At 42.2% G+C, this 18,507-nt stretch overlaps 1 non-coding gene and 1 pseudogene across 1 annotated transcript; one reads left to right on the plus strand and one right to left on the minus strand.

The window, feature by feature from the left end:
* Positions 1–8,527: 8,527 nt before the first annotated feature.
* On the minus strand, positions 8,528–8,601 carry TRNAN-GUU (transfer RNA asparagine (anticodon GUU)). The gene has a single exon. It is a non-coding gene; the product is annotated as a tRNA-Asn (tRNA).
* A 4,420-nt stretch (positions 8,602–13,021) lies between these two features.
* LOC123100746 (polyamine oxidase 1-like) lies at positions 13,022–16,911 on the plus strand (annotated as a pseudogene).
* Positions 16,912–18,507: the final 1,596 nt, after the last annotated feature.

An 18,507-nucleotide genomic window follows, 5' to 3' on the forward strand; every position in this document is an offset into this window, starting at 1 on the left:
AAAGGGTTTACTAGAGTCAATAATCTAGTTCACATCGCTATGTGATTAACACCCAAAGAGTACTAAGGTGTGATCATGTTTTGCTTGTGAGATAATTTTAGTCAACGGGTCTGTCACATTCAGATCCGTAAGTATTTTGCAAATTTCTATGGCTACAATGCTCTGCACGGAGCTACTCTAGCTAATTGCTCCCACTATTAATATATATCTAGACCGAGACTTAGAGTCATCTAGATTAGTGTCAAAACTTGCATCGACGTAACCCTTTACGACGAACCTTTTGTCACTTCCATAATCGAGAAACATATCCTTATTCCACTAAGGATAATTTTGACCGCTGTCCAGTGCTCTACTCCTAGATCACTATTGTACTCCCTTGCCAAAATCAGTGTAGGGTATACAATAGACCTGGTACACAGCATGGCATACTTTATAGAACCTATGGCCGAGGCATAGGGAATGACTTTCATTCTCTTTCTATCTTCTGCCGTGGTCAGGCTTTGAGTCTTACTCAATTTCACATCTTGTAACATAGGCAAGAAACTCTTTCTTTGACTGTTCCATTTTGAACCACTTCAAAATCTTGTTAAGGTATGTACTCATTGAAAAAACTTATCAAGCGTCTTGATCTATCTCTATAGATCTTGATGCTCAATATGTAAGCAGCTTCACCGAGGTCTTTCTTTGAAAAACTCCTTTCAAACACTCCTTTATGCTTTGCAGAATAATTCTACATTATTTTCGATCAACAATATGTCATTCACATATACTTATCAGAAATGCTGTAGTGCTCCCACTCACTTTCTTGTAAATACAGGCTTCACCGCAAGTCTGTATAAAACTATATCCTTTGATCAACTTATCAAAGCGTATATTCCAACTCCGAGATGCTTGCACCAGTCCACAGATGGATCGCTGGAGCTTGCATATTTTGTTAGCACCTTTAGGATTGACAAAACCTTCTGGTTGCATCATATACGACTCTTCTTTCCATTAAGGAATGCAGTTTTGTTTATCCATTTGCCAGATTTCATAAAATGCGGCAATTGCTAACATGATTCAGACAGACTTAAGCATAGATACGAGTGAGAAACTCTCATCGTAGTCAACACCTTTAAACTTGTCGAAAACCTTTTTGCGACAAGTCGAGCTTTATAGATAGTAACATTACCATCAGCGTCAGTCTTCTTCTTGAAGATCCATTTATTTTCAATGGCTTGCCGATCATTGGGCAAGTCAACCAAAGTCCATACTTTGTTCTCATACATGGATCCCATCTCAGATTTCATGGTTTCAAGCCATTTCCCGGAATCTGGGCTCATCATCGCTTCCTCATAGTTCGTAGGTTCGTCATGGTCTAGTAACATAACCTCCAGAACAGGATTACCGTACCACTCTGGTGCGGATCTTACTCTGGTTTACCTACGAGGTTTGGTAGTAACTTGATCTGAAGTTACATGATCATCATCATTAACTTCCTCACTAATTGGTGTAGAAGTCACAGGAACAGATTTCTGTGATGAACTACTTTCCAATAAGGGAGCAGGTACAGTTACCTCATCAAGTTCTACTTTCCTCCCACTCACTTCTTTCGTGAGAAACTCCTTCTCTAGAAAATTTCCGAATTTAGCAACAAAAGTTTTGCCTTCGGATCTGTGATAGAAGGTATACCCAACAGTCTCCTTTGGGTATCCTATGAAGACACATTTCTCCGATTTGGGTTCGAGCTTATCAGGTTGAAGTTTCTTCACATAAGCATCGCAGCCCCAAACTTTAAGAAACGACAACTTTGGTTTCTTGCCAAACCACAGTTCATAAGGCGTCGTCTCAACGGATTTTGATGGTGCCCTATTTAACGTGAATGCAGCTGTCTCTAATGCATAACCCCAAAACGAGAGTGGTAGATCGGTAAGAGACATCATATATCGCACCATATCTAATAAAGTACGGTTACGATGTTTGGACACACCATTACACTGTGGTGTTCCAGGTGGCGTGAGTAGTGAAACTATTTCACATTGTTTTAACTGAAGGCCAAACTCGTAACTCAAATATTTTACCTCTGCGATCATATCGTAGAAACTTTTATTTTCTTGTTACGATGATTTTCAACTTCACTCTGAAATTCTTTGAACTTTTCAAATATTTCAGACTTATGTTTCATTAAGTAGATATACCCATATCTGCTCAAATCATCTGTGAAGGTGAGAAAATAATGATATCCGCCACGAGCCTCAATATTCATCGGACCACATACATCTGTATGTATGATTCCCAACAAATCTGTTGCTCTCTCCATAGTTCCGGAGAACGGCGTTTCATGCCCATGAGGCACGGTTCGCAAGCATCAAGTGATTCATAATCAGGTGATTCCAAAATCCCATCAGTATGGAGTTTCTTCACGCGCTTTACACCAATATGACCTAAACGGCAGTGCCACAAAAAAGTTGCACTATCATTATTAACTTTGCATCTTTTGGCTTCAATATTATGAATATGTGCATCACTACGATCGAGATCCAACAAACCAATTTCGTTGGTGTGTATGACCATAGAAGGTTTTTTATTCATGTAAACAGAACAACAATTGTTCTCTTAACTTAAATGAATAAACGTATTGCAATAAACATGATCAAATCATATTCATGCTCAACGCAAACACCAAATAACACTTATTTAGTTTCAACACTAATCCCGAAAGTACAGGGAGTGTGCGATGATGATCATATCAATCTTGGAACTACTTCCAACAAACATCGTCACCTCGCCTTTTACTAGTCTCTGTTTATTCTGCAACTCCCTGATTTGAATTACTACTCTTTAGCAACTGAACCAGTATCAAATACTGAGGGGTTGCTATAAACACTAGTAAGTACACATCAATAACATGTATATCCAACATACCTTTGTTCACTTTGCCATCTTTCTTGTCCACCAAATACTTGGGGTAGTTCCGCTTCCAGTGACCAGTCCCCTTGCAGTAGAAGCACTTAGTCTCAGGCTTAGGACCAGACTTAGGCTTCTTCACTTGAGCAGCAACTTGCTTGCCGTTCCTTTCGAAGTTCCCCTTCTTCCCTTTACCCTTTTCGTGAAACTAGTGGTCTCGTCAACCATCAACACTTGAAGTGGTCTCGTCAACCATCAACACTTGATGTTTTTCTTGATTTCTACCTTCGTCGATTTCAGCATCGCGAAGAGCTCGGGAATTACTTTCGTCATCCCTTACATACTATAGTTCATCACGAAGTTCTACTAACTTGGTGATGGTGACTAGAGAATTCTGTCAATCACTATTTTATCTGGAAGATAAACTCCCACTTGATTCAAGCGATTGTAGTACCCAGACAATCTGAGCACATGCTCACTAGTTGAGCGATTCTCCTCCATCTTTTAGCTATAGAACTTGTTGGAGACTTCATATCTCTCAACTCGGGTATTTACTTGAAATATTAACTTCAACTCCTGGAACATCTCATATGGTCCATGACGTTCAAAACGTCTTTGAAGTCCCGATTCTAAGCCGTTAAGCATGGTGCACTAAACTATCAAGTAGTCATCATATTGAGCTAGCCAAACGTTCATAACGTCTGCATCTGCTCCTGCAATAGGTCTGTCACCTAGCGGTGCATCAAGGACATAATTTTTCTGTGCAGCAATGAGGATAATCCTTAGATCACGGATCCAATCCGCATCTTTGCTACTAACATCTTTCAACATAATTTTTTCTCTAGGAACATATCAAAAATAAACACAGGGAAGCAACAACGCGAGTTATTGATCTATAACATAATTTGCAAAATACTATCAGGACTAAGTTCACGATAAATTTAAGTTCAATTAATCATATTACTTAAGAACTCCCACTTAGATAGACATCTCTCTAATCATCTAAGTGATTACGTGATCCAAAGCAACTAAACCATGTCCGATTAACACGTGAGATGGAGTAGTTTCAATGGTGAACATCACTATGTTGATCATATCTACTATATGATTCACGCTCGACCTTTCGGTCTCTGTGTTCCGAGGCCATATCTGTATATGCTAGGCTCGTCAAGTTTAACCTGAGTATTCCGCGTGTCCAACTGTTTTGCACCCGTTGTATTTGAACGTAGAGCCTATCACACCCGATTAACACGTGGTGTCTCAGCACGAAGAACTTTTGTAACAGTGCATACTCAGGGAGAACACTTTTATCTTGAAATTTTAGTGAGAGATCATCTTATAATGCTACCGTCAATCAAAGCAAGATAAGATGCATAAAGGATTAACATCACATGCAATCAATATGAGTGATATGATATGGCCATCATCATCTTGTGCTTGTGATCTCCATCTCCGAAGCACCGTGCTCGTGATCTCCATCTCCGAAGCACCGTCATGATCACCATCGTCACCGGCTCGACACCTTGATCTTCATCGTAGTATCGTTGTCGTCTCGTCAACTTATTGCTTTTACGACTATCGCTACCGCTTAGTGATAAAGTAAAACTATTACATGGCGATTGCATCTCATACAATAAAGCGACAACCATATGGCTCCTGCCAGTTGCCGATAACTCGGTTACAAAACATGATCATCTCATACAACACATTATATCACATCATGTCTTGACCATATCACATCACAACATGCCCTGCAAAAACAAGTTAGACATCCTCTACTTTGTTGTTGCAAGTTTTACGTGGCTGCTACGGGCTTAGCAAGAACCGTTCTTACCTACGCATCAAAACCACAACGATAGTTTGTCAAGTTGGTGCTGTTTTAACCTTCGCAAGGACCGGGCGTAGCCACACTCGGTTCAACTAAAGTGAGAGAGACAGACACCTGCCAGTCACCTTTAAGCAACGAGTGCTCCGAACGGTGAAACCAGTCTCGCGTAAGCGTACGCGTAATGTCGGTCCGGGCCGCTTCATCTCACAATACCGTTGAACCAAAGTATGACATGCTGGTAAGCAGTATGACTTATATCGCACACAACTCACTTGTGTTCTACTCGTGCATAGCATCAACGCATAAAACCAGGCTCGGATGCCACTGTTGGGGAACGTAGTAATTTCAAAAAAAATCCTACGCACACGCAAGATCATGGTGATGCATAGCAACGAGAGGGGAGAGTGTTGTCCACGTACCCTCGTAGACCGATAGCGGAAGCTTTATCACAACGCGGTTGATGTAGTCGTACGTCTTCACGATCCGACCGATCAAGTACCGAACGTACGGCACCTCCGAGTTCTACACACGTTCAGCTCGATGACGTCCCTCGAACTCCGATCCAGCCGAGTGTTGAGGGAGAGTTTCGTCAGCACGACGGCGTGGTGACGATGATGATGTTCCACCGACGCAGGGCTTCGCCTAAGCTCCGCAACGGTATTATCGAGGTGTAATATGGTGGAGGGGGCACCGCACACGGCTAAGAGATCTCAAGGATCAATTGTTGTGTCTCTGGGGTGCCCCCTGCCCCCGTATATAAAGGAGCAAGGGAGGAGGAGGCCGGCCCTAGGAGGGGGCGCACCAAGTGTGGAGTCCTACTAGGACTCCCTAGTCCTAGTAGGATTCCACCTCCCATATGGAATAGGAAAAGAGGAAGGGAAAAAGAGAAGGAAGGAAGGGGGCGCCCCCCTTCCCTAGTCCAATTCGGACCAGACCAAGGGGAGGGGTGCGGCCACCCTTGAGGCCATTTTTCTTCTTTCCCGTATGGCCCAATAAGGCCCAATACGTATTCCCGTAACTCTCCGGTACTCTCAAAAATACCCGAATCACTCGGAACCTTTCCGAAGTCCGAATATAGTCGTCCAATATATCGATCTTTACGTCTCGACCATTTCGAGACTCCTCGTCATGTCCCCGATCTCATCCGGGACTCCGAACTCCTTCGGTACATCAAAACTCAAGAAAACTGTCATCGTAACGTTAAGCGTGCGGACCCTACGGGTTCGAGAACTATGTAGACATGACCGAGACACGTCTCCGGTCAATAACCAATAGCGGGACCTGGATGCCCATATTGGCTCCCACATATTCTACGAAGATCTTTATCGGTCAGACCGCATAACAACATACGTTGTTCCCTTTGTCACCGGTATGTTACTTGCCCGAGATTTGATCGTCGGTATCTCGATACCTAGTTCAATCTCGTTATCGGCAAGTCTCTTTACTCGTTCCGTAATACATCATCCCGCAACTAACTCATTAGTCACAATGCTTGCAAGGCTTATAGTGATGTGCATTACCGAGTGGGCCCAGAGATACCTCTCCGACAATTGGAGTGACAAATCCTAATCTCGAAATACGCCAACCCAACAAGTACCTTTGGAGACACCTGTAGAGCACCTTTATAATCACCCATTTACGTTGTGACGTTTGGTAGCACACAAAGTGTTCCTCCGGTAGACGGGAGTTGCATAATCTCATAGTCATAGGAACATGTATAAGTCATGAAGAAAGCAATAGCAACATACTAAACGATCGAGTGCTAAGCTAACGGAATGGGTCAAGTCAATCACGTCATTCTCCTAATGAGGTGATCTCGTTAATCAAATGACAACTTATGTCTATGGCTAGGAAACATAACCATCTTTTGATTAACGAGCTAGTCAAGTAGAGGCATACTAGTGACACTCTGTTTGTCTATGTATTCACACATGTATTATGTTTCCGGTTAATACAATTTTAGCATGAATAATAAACATTTATCATGATATAAGGAAATATATAATACTTTATTATTGCCTCTAGGGCATATTTCCTTCACTGAGTATGCCGGCGGAGCACCGAGGGTGGACGGAGCGGACCAGGGCATGGGCCATGCTTGAACAAGCCCCGTCCAAGGATCATGAGGAGGCCGCCATGCAACCGCAGATGGAGCACTGGTGGGTGGTGCAGGACTCGGTGCTGGTGATGTCGTAGGCGGAACCGAACGAGTCGACGGCGGCCTGTAGATAGGGTTTTTGCCGCGGTAGTTCGGACTAGGACGCCAGCCTGGGGGCGGTTGAACAGATGACGATGCGGACGGCCCGGCGGCAGGAGCCGGCCTGGAAGGCGGCGCTGGTGTAGACGACAGAGGAGGATGAGCCGCAGCATGAAAGACCTTGGGGCGAGAGTCCTTGCGAGCTTGTGTTTTCGCCGCGAGTTGTAGCAAGGAACGAACTTTAGCGAAGGTAGGAGGGGGCCGTATCATCGGTATTAATGAGGCTTGCTTGTCAAAGTCTTCGCTGAGGCCGACGACGACAATATTGATTAGCTGTGAGTCGCTAACTGTATCGCCGAGTTCGCGGAGCTCATCACCAATGGTCTTAACGCGCTGGCAGAACAGGTTCACCGGGGCGTCTCCTTGCACCATATTGCGAAGCTCGGTGTGGAGAGCGTTTTTCCGAGCGTCGGTGTTGCTTTGGAAGAGCTGACGGAGGGAGTGCCAGATGTTGGCAGCGGTGGCGCCGTCGTGATCGAGCATGTTGAAGATCTCGGTGGTGATGCGGGTGTAGAACCACTGGACGATCGCGAGATCGTCTTTCAACCATTGCGGATCGTCGGGGCGGGGAAGACAGTTGGCGGCGACATGCGAGCGCAGGTTGCAGCGGCCGAGGTGGAGATCGAAGAGATGTCTCCAATGGTAGTAGTTGTGGGCGGCGAGATCAAGAACTATGGGGATGTAGGGGCTGACGTCGGAGATTGTGTCAGCAAGAGATATTGGTGCGGCGAGGATGGGTGCAGGGTAGTTTTGTGGAGCTATGGTGAGGGCCGAGAGAGAAGCGGCCGCGGCGTTGGCAGCCTTGGCGATGAGTGCGGCCCGGCGCTCGAAGTAGCCGGGCGGCGGCAGCGGCGGTGGCGTTGGCGGAGCCATACCCTAAACCCTGGAACCGGTATCTGATACCATGAAAGCTGAATAAAACTGTTGCTTATTGATGATTTGATGCGGCATACAAGAGTATATAAGAGGATACAAACCGACTTGGGTAGGGGTACAAAACTGACTTAGACTAGAAGTCGTATACAGTCGTATACCATAATGACTACTTTAACACGGCTAACTAATTGGATATGCACGCGCGGGCGCACGCACGCTCCATGGCCTTTCAGTGCCTCATCATACCGGAGTCACTCATCACACTCCATGGTGCTGTCCAAAGCCTCCATGGTGCTCCTAGTCCAGCAGCCGCAGCAGTACTAGTCCGATATATAGCTAGCCGTCTATGCTGGATCCGCTGCAAAGACCGCAAGAGACACACGTGCAGGCCACCGAAACACATGCTTTGATCAAGGATACTACTAGATTACTAGCTAATTAAGCTAATAGACCCCTGATCCATGCCCAAGCATGCAGCGTTACTGTGGACAACGAAAAGAAAGAAAGACTCTGATCCATACAGGAAGAGCAACTAATGTTGGGAATCTAGAAAGAAGACAACGAGCAATTTATGAAAACGAAAATAGCAATGGTGTGAATTTACAAAAAATAAAGTAGAGAGAAATTGTGGATATTCACAATAATAATAATAATGATAAAGAGCTGAAAATTAAATAATGCGCTAGAAGGAGGGCTCGAACCTCCAACCTTGTGGTTAACAGCCACACGCTCTAGCCAACTGAGCTATTCCAGCTTTACTTTTAAACTTATTTATACCGTTAGTAATTCCGAGAGTATGTTCCACCTTATGCAAACATTTGGCAATAGCTATGTTGTTGCATAAATGTTCTAATCTGACATAACTTTCATTCTAAGCACATCTACATCTGGGTAGGAAATCTAATAAATACCTACGGTGACATTTAATATATGTTTATAGATATAATCAATGGGATTGTACTGTGACAAAAATCACTCCCAACTAGAAAAACAGAAGATGAGGTCAGAATTTATTAGCATGTAATAAGCACATAAAATTTACAACTACGTAAAAAAACTTGTGTTTTGAAAATTTGGTAGTAGCACACATGGAAGGAATGACATGCGTTGTCGAGCCCTGCCATCATGAGAGAATAACGAAATAAAAGTGAGAATACTATTAAGGTATGAACATATAGTTGTAGAAAAAAGTTAAGGTATGAAGATATATGAAAACTTGGACATTTGTTGCACATACAAAACTATAAATTTTGTACTTGCAACAAAAACTTCATTAATCTAAAATAACTTCTTTCTTTCTTGTTCTTTTGCATATCATCAACATGATAGTATATTAATTAGGCTGAAAATTCACCAGCATGCTCTACATTGCCACCTGACTACCATGAAAGAACAATAGATATACTTTTAAAAAAACCATTGCAAAGTATCTAAAAAGAGTGATTTAGAAATCATAAATACTAAGAGAAAACCGAATTGTACTCTATTCAGTGACAAATACTATCTCGTTTTTATAAATGTTGTATTGGTAGACAATACTGTGAATGCTGAAAGTAAATTCAATCACGATAAGTTCATTATTCTCTTTATCTCTGCCAACAAACATGCAACCAATGCATACATTAAGCCTGAGATTTTCATAGTAAATATGATTGAACTATCAGGCACCACCCTGTATAACCTTGGACGTGCACAGATTGCACAAAGCATCGAAAAATACATCATTTAGCTATGCTTAAACTGAAATAAATGTAAAGAAAAACTCAAAGTTCTCAAAAGAGAGAAAGATATTCTAAAAAAAGTTCTAAAAAAGAGAGAAAGAAATGACCTCATCATGTAACCAAAACTGAAGCCATGTGAACTTAACCACATGTTGCAAGAGTGCGGCGGGAGTGCTCTGGTGCTAACGATGGTTAACACTGGTGTGGATATGCCTGCTTTATGTTATATCCATCTACTTCATACACGAACATATTGCCCAAGAAATACATATATCTCTACTTTATACATAAATTGCCAAGCGGGACCGTCTGACTGGGAAAAAAAAACCCGACTCATGCATCACATGCAGCAGCAAATTCAAGCTAAAATCCAAACGGGATCCATTGTCAGCAACTTTAACTTCAGTTATTCCAGTATGTTCATATTAGAATTTATAACTAACTTTCAAAGAATTATTGAAATTGTACTTCCAGTGTGTATATATAAAGGAGTTATGCAACTGCACTGAATTTGTCACACAGCCTAAAACAAAACAAAAATCAGGTGAAGGACCTATTCAAGTTGAAGAAATATCAAGTGATCCATTTAACATCTTTGCCCCATCCTTCTTCTCATTGTTTAGTATAATAAAGATAAATTATGAGAATAGAGATAGAGTTGTATTCATCTGCAGCCACTAAAGAAACGTATTCTAGCATATCATCAGTCACCAATATTTGAAAAATCAATCTTCTGCTATTGAAATGAATAAAATATGCAGATATCAAATGCGAAGAAAAACAGGAAAAGCTTGTACCCCAAACATGACAGTGAATCTTGGTTTTCGGCAGTTTGTAAATCTTCATTTGTTATCTCTGCTTCGTATTCATGTTGCCTAACTAAATCAATGTTAAAGAGTGGCAATAATTATCCAGCATGCAAACACTGATTTTCAGATTAACTCATGGTATATACTATACACTACGCTCCCTAATTTTTTAAGGCCCTACAATCAATTGAGGTCTTCAATTTAAAATTGGGTCATCCGTTTTTGATTGGGTCAAAAATTTCTCAAGGAGCTCTCTCATTCAATTCTTTTAATACATTATGCTCCCTAATTTATAAGGCCTCACAATCAAGGGAGATCTTCAATTTGGAATTGGATCATCCGATTTTGACCGGGTTAACAATTTCTCAAGAAGCTCTCTCATTCAATTCTTTTAGTACACTATTTTCCCTAATTTTAAAGGCCTCACAATCAACTGAGGTCTTGAATTTGGTATTGGGTCATCCGATTTTGATCGGGTCAACAATTTCTCAAGGAGCTATCTCATTCCATTGGGACTTTTTATTGCATATGATAAATAAATAATATATCATTGCTCATCATGCATGCATTATACTCCCTCTGTAAACTAATATAAGATCTTTTAGATCACTACTTAGTAACGTAAAAGATCTTATATTACTCTACAGAGGGAGCATATTCTAGCTACCTAGCTGAAGTAAGCACGAAGAGAAAGTATATACTTGGTGGCTGTGCTGTGCTTTCAACAGTTCTTTTGTACTGATAATAAGCACCACTATTGAGATCGATCACAACGTCTTGATTAGCCAGCTAGGTGAATCTGGCTAGCGATTGTGCCCACATGCATGCGCAGTCTTGGTTACACACAGCATAGTTATAATCTTAGATTGCATAATAATATATTGTGGATGCTTTGTTTGCTAGCCAGCTAGTAGCCTAGTAGTACTATGTCAAATTGCCAATCAACGCGCTTACGCACTCTGTATACGCATGACCGTGTCTGGATGGGTTCGCTTATAAATTAACAAATTCTTCTTGCGTTACTATATATCCCGTGGATGATACACTATTAGCTGGCTGGCATCGTGGTTGTGGATGCTCTACTTTTTGGAAAAAAAAAAGGGGGAAAGAGAGACAAGAGCTCATCCTATTTATCATATTCCCTCCATTGCAATAAATAAGGCGCGCACACATTTTAAATTTTGACTTTGACCATAAATTAGACCAACTAAATATGGATTGTATGTGATAAAAAAATAACACCATAGAACTCGTATTGAAAAAGAGTTTAATGGCATAATCTTTATATCACAAAAATGTACATTATTAATCAAATTCATGGTCAAAATTGGATTTTAGAAAGCGTGCTCGCATTATTCATCAAAATGGAGGGAGTAGCTGAGGTGGGCCCTGTCGTGTGAGTCTGTCCAAAGTCTCTGAAATTATTATTTGGATGTTCAGTTCAAAATCAATATATGATGCTCCCTCACCCACAATGTACTGCATATCAAAGAAAGAGTTAAACTTTGACCGAGTTTATAAATAAAACTATTTACATCAAGAATACCAAATACATATCATTAGATACATCACATGGCATATTTTCATAATGTATATGTTTAGTATTCTAGGCCTAAATATTTTGTTCTAAAACTTGGTCAAAAGCTTTCTTTAATTGGACTTTCTAGAAAATCTTTATGCACTACATTATGTAATGGAGGGAGTATCTACGTGGAATGCATGCATGGATGTGTGTCCACGCCGATCCAAATCTTCTATATCTAAATAGCTAGCCCCCTCTAACATATTTCTCTCAACATACACATATGTCACCTCATCATGCAAGCATTAATTCATGAAAAAGTCTTATCTCAACATGCCAACATGCATGAGAAAATGTTTACTTTAATAGTTAAATACACTAAATCATATATAGTTTTAGTTTTAGTTTCTCATTTTATTTATCCAAATATTCATGCTCTAAATATCGAATTTCATGAAAATATATTGCAACCAATTCCTGGCGCAATGCGCGGGGTATATCATCAAGATAGTATACTAGATCTCTGATATCACTACTTTTGTTTCTCTCAACATGCATGAGAAATGCTAGTTATATTCTTTTTTCAGTATGCACATAGTCCACCTCACCACATATGTATGCCACCCCACGAACGTCACTACTTCTATTTTTCTCGACATGCATGGAAACTGCTACTTATATAATAATTAAATACAATAAATCATATGGATTTTTAGTTTGCATTCTCATGTTTAAATTTCAGACAACTAAATTTCATCAAAAATGTACTGCACCAATTTCGGCAGCAACGCGTGGAGCTAGTATCATCTACTATGAGACAACACTTATGTCGTACATCTCCATTGGCCATTCTGAATAGACGCAGATAAGGTAGTTATAGACATGGATTTCATTGATCCGTAGTAGAATGAAAATTCCCTTTTATTGAAAATCCAATCCCTAGCAATATAAAAGATGGTTTGATTGCAAAAAAGAGAGCCTCAACTCGTACAGAAATTCTGTGCCGCCGCAGGATACATCACATGGCGTGTCCGTATGCACGTCTAAGACAAGTGCTCCTACTGGACTTGTATATAAAAATGCAGGGAGTAGCTAGTATGAAGCGGAGAGGAAACTGTGTGCCCACTGCCCAGCGTCTTCATCCGGCCAATCCACTGAGGAGAGTGACATGACGCCAACCGGAGCCACTGCCGCTCTCGTGCTAGCAGTACTCACCCTAGCACACCATGCCTCACTCGCCGCCGCCACCAGCCCCAGGGTCATCATCGTCGGCGCCGGCATGTCAGGTACATGATCTGCACACACGTACATATACTACCATATATACCGGCCATTCCATCCACATAACTAGCTAGCCAGTAGACGTACATAATGTTGCACGTTGTCGCAGGGATCTCGGCGGGGAAGCGGCTGTTGGAGGCCGGGATAACGGACCTGGTGATCCTGGAGGCGACGGACCACGTCGGCGGGAGGATGCACAAGCGGGACTTTGGCGGCATCAGAGTGGAGATGGGTGCCAACTGGGTGGAGGGCGTCAACGGCGGCGAGATGAACCCTATCTGGCCCATCGTCAACTCCACGGTCAAGCTCACCAACTTCCGCTCCGACTTCGACCACCTCGCCAGCAACGTCTACAAGGAGAAGTATATACGCTTGTTAAATGAATTTCTGTACCACGAAAACGCAAACCTAACTAATTAATGAAGTATAGTACATATTTGAGTTGCCGTTGTTTGCATCCTTTCAGAATGAAAGAATTATAGACAGGCAAAAAAGAAAGAAATTACAGACTGACCCAAAAAAAATATAACGGCACCAGGCCCTGTTGATTTGGGAGATTTTTTTTTTTAAAGAAACAGAAATCTTATAGAGATGGAACAAAAGCAACCTAAAAAGAATGATGTATATGTACAGTAATGCTTTAGGTTACAAAATGCATAAGTATGCACAGTACTTACTTACCATCTTAAAGATTGACGAGATGGAAAAGAAACTGCGTGCCCCTACATGGACACCGGGGTACAGACTACATTTTCATTTTCCATAGTTCCGGCCTCGCTCTCCACGTCGTCCACCATGGACGACGTCGAGTGATAGCCTTTACACAAGCTGCTGGAACCCCGTATTCCCCTCTTTGCTGTCTATATTGCATATACACAATGGTTTCCACGAGCTGCTGGAGATGCTCTTATCTAAATACTGTAGAAATTATTACTATATTTATGTAGTTGACAATTTTCATATTTAATTTGTGATGTTGCCATGTACAAACTTCACAGAGGTGGTGTCTACAAAAAGCATACGTGCAGAAGAGAATTGACCTGTCGGACAAGGTGGAAGAGGGCGGCGAGAAACACTCTGCCAAGCTGCATCTCAGCGGCCAGGATGACATGTCAATCAGACCTGGCCAAACGGGCCGGCCCGGCCCGGCACGGCACGGCCTGTGCTAATCGTGCCTGGCCCGGCACGGCCCGCCATGGCACGTTTAATAGCCGGGCCGTGCCGTGCCGGCCCACGGGCACTGCTCTTTGGCCCAGGCACGGCCTGATTAGTAAACGGGCTGGCCCGATGGCCTGTTTAGCACGCTGGACTGCACATTTTCAACCTGTTGGGCTGGTTTTTGGCCTATTGGGCTATATTTTAGGTATACATATGTAAAAAAAATTCTGAAAATTATATAAAAAATTAAACGGGCCGTGCCGTGCCGGCCCGCTTGCCCAGGTTCCAGGCTCAGGCACAGCCCAAGACGTGCCGCGTGCCGGGCACGGCCCGTTCAGCCCGTGCCGTGCCTGGCCCATGGCGGGCCGTGTCGGCGTGCTCGCGGGCTGGCCTGTTTGGCCCGGCCCGTTTGGCCAGCTATAATGTCAATCCTCGCCATGCAACGCCTCAATGACCAGTATGTCCCTGCAATGTCACAAAATATTTGTTTGAACGTGTGAACAGCTTTCTTAATGTAACATACATTTTTGTGAATGGTACGAAATACTTTTTTCAATTACATGAACATTTATTTACATTGTATAACATTTTTAAAATATAATGTGCATTTTTAAATGCGTGAACATTTTTTTGAATAGTCAAAATATTTTCCTAAAGTTGACTGAACAATTATTTTACACTGTATTTACATTTTTCTAATGTGCAATGAACACTTTAAGATAAATAAAAAAATATGTTTTCATAACATATGTATTTTTAGTAAGATTTTAACTATGAACAAAAGAAAAAACATGCGTGCAATGTCAGCGTGACATGACCATGTAGTTAGTGCTGACCACCACCCGGTGCAGACGACGCGGTCTAGTGTCTTGCACAAAGCGAGACATAGACGCGCCCCTTGATAATCATCCATATCCGTATGTGTGTCAGCCTTCCCAACGGGCCGTCGGCGGCAGTGGACATGATCCTGGACTACTTCAAGTACGACTACGAGTTCGCCGAACCGCCGCGCGTAACCAGCCTGCAAAATACCATCCCTCTCGCCACCTTCAGCGACTTCGGCGACGATGTGTACTTCGTCGCCGACCAGCGCGGCTATGAGGCCGTCGTGTAGCACCTCGCTGGCCAGTACCTCAGGGCCGACAAGTCCGGCGACATCGTCGACCCCCGCCTGCAGCTCAACAAGGTGTACATATTCCGAACAAATCTTCAATAGCCATTTTTCGTTAGAAGTCGAAGTGCTGAAGGAATTAAGCTATTGAAGAATCCACTGAGATTTTTGTGGCCATGCATTGCAGGTGGTGCGAGAGATCTCCTACTCCAGAAGTGGCGTACAAGGCAGACTATGTCATGGTCTCAACGAGCTTGGGAGTCCTGCAATCAGATCTCATAAAATTTAAGCCACTACTTCCTGTCAGTTTCTTCTGTCCTGCTTGATTGACTGGTCCATTGCTTTGGTTAGCTGCACCCATATTCTGACCTTGATTTTCCATGTGTACTGAATATGTATGTACATAAGACATGGAAGGTTCTGTCGATCTACCAATTTGACATGGCTGTGTACACCAAGATCTTTGTCAAGTTCCCCAAGAAGTTCTGGCCCGAAGGCAAAGGCAGAGAGTTCTTCCTCTACGCGAGCAGCAGGAGAGGCTACTATGGAGTATGGCAGGTAGTTCATACTAATAATCATTTGTACTGAACATGTATATTGATCTCCAATACATTCCTTGCAACTTCAAGTCTTGATGGAATTGTTGCATTATTCAGGAGTTTGAGGCGCAGTACCCAGACGCCAATGTCCTCTTGGTCACCGTCACCGACGAGGAGTCGAGGCGGATCGAGCAACAGTCAGACAACCAGACCAAGGCGGAGATCATGGAGGTGCTGAGGAGCATGTTCCCCGGTGAGGATGTCCCCGACGCGACGGACATCCTCGTGCCACGATGGTGGTCTGACAGGTTTTACAAGGGTACCTTCTCCAACTGGCCCATTGGCGTCAACCGCTACGAATACGACCAGCTCAGGGTGCGGCGTGCCTGCCAATAATATCGTGCTCCAGAATTGCTCGTGTGACACTTTCGCGATTGCACCTTATGTGGGTTCCCCATGTGACATATATATAGGCACCAGTCGGCAGGGTTTACTTCACCGGGGAGCACACCAGCGAGCACTACAATGGCTATGTCCACGGAGCTTATCTTTCAGGTATGACGACATCTTATGGCTTGTCTTGAGTTATAAATATTTTAGTTTCGATTGTGGTAACCAACAAAACTTGTATTATTCACTGTCCTTTTTTTCTAGGTATTGATTCGGCAGACATTCTGATCAACTGTGCTCAGAAGAGTATGTGCAAATACCACGTCCAGGGCAAGTATGACTAAAGATCTTAGAGGTAACATTTACAAACAGACTAATCCTTTGAGCGTTGGCGAATGTGAAGCATGTCCTCATGATACTCTGTGGTGGCGAACTGTAGTTGCTAACCATCGCTGTATTTATTCCATTTCTCTTTGCAGGGCTTTGCGTCATGAATGTATGATGTCGATTATAATAAAATGAAAGGATGGGTGGATCATGAATGGATATCAATATAGTGATACCATAATACGTGTCCGCAACTTCACTAGAGAGTGTCGTGTGGCACGACAACATTCATTCATGCTAAACCATTTCTTTTCAGATTGTTGGTTGTTTCTTTGTTATTCCCTACAGTTAAGTTGTTCGCCTGAAGTATCAGTTGAAGATGTTTATGTTCTCTTAAATTGAATAAAGTGTTGTCCCAATTGTGTATTATATGTCATATTCTACTTATTTCGTAACATCATCGTGTGACGCCTACACTTGGTAAAGGAAAAGAAAATCTTGTGGCACCAAATTAAATTCAAGAAAAATACTCACGTGTAGACATGAAAAACACACGCACACTTGTAGATATATGCGGTAAAATGTTCATCTTGCATGTGCAAATAAAACAGTCTTCGGATAAGCTAAGCTCTCGCGTGAACAACACACTTGTATAGAAAATACGGCATCATTTGTGGTAAATCAGTTGTTCGGATTGTTATTTGTGTCTTTGTTGTCTAGTCTTGTTGTTTATTAGATGTATCTATGGACTGTTAATGTTCGCTAAAGTTGCATAAAATATTTGTGGATCATGTCATGACCATGAGAAACACTTGCCCAACTAAGTGAAAGGAAAATCGTGCAATGACAAAATTCAAGGAAGAAAAATCTTGGATGTAAACATGAAAATCATGTATGCACCAGCAAATTTATGTGCAAAGCCATGCATATTAAGAAGAGATGGATCCTCTATTTGACAATCACCATGGCGATCTCTCTTAATCTCCATCCATGGCTCTTCCCTTCGATCCCTCTGGAGATATCCTCGCCCCATTGTGCATGTTTGGATTTCACCCAAGGTCATGCTCTTCCGGAAAGGGTTTGTGATCTTGTCTATACCCTAGCAAATCATGTCTTCTCCTCCCGTCGGTTCTTCTTGGTGGTATTGTTGGTCACTTGTTTCAGCTAGATCCACTCAATGTGATTCTTGCACTTTTACCTTGTCCCTGAGCTGCATATGATGCATTGGAAGTGATCCATCTATCTTCTCAGGTCTTCATATTCTCATTATGCTCCGGTTCAGTGGGTTGCAAACTGTACCACGAGGTATTATAGCGGTTCACGGTAGTGCGTGTTTCACTGTACCGGTTCACTATAACAGCAGTTTACTATAGCGCGTGCTTCAAAGACTTGTGAGCATTTTTTTTTAAGTTAGCAGTGTTTAAAAACTTACGAACATTTTTTGAAGAAATACAAAGAAATTTTGAAATTCCAAAATATTGTTTAAAAACTGTTAAAATATTTGAAAGCGTGAACAATTCAAAAAAATCAAAACAACATTTAAAATTTGTGTACATTTTTTTAATCCAAAATGTTTTTGGGAAACACAAACACTTTCTGAAAACATGTTTTTTTAGAATTACAAACAATTTTAGAAAATATTGAACATTTTTTAAATTTGTGCTTTTTAGAAAGAACAGGAAAGAAAAATGAGAAGGAACAAAACTGAGAAGAAGACTGGAAAACCCTGTTTGGAAACCGACTAGAAGGTTCTCAAAACCGGTAAAAACTCAGGCTGGAAGCATCCAGAACGTTCTTCGTGA

The sequence above is a fragment of the Triticum aestivum genome, chromosome 4D, assembly GCF_018294505.1.
Source record: "Triticum aestivum cultivar Chinese Spring chromosome 4D, IWGSC CS RefSeq v2.1, whole genome shotgun sequence".
NCBI lineage: Eukaryota > Viridiplantae > Streptophyta > Magnoliopsida > Poales > Poaceae > Triticum > Triticum aestivum.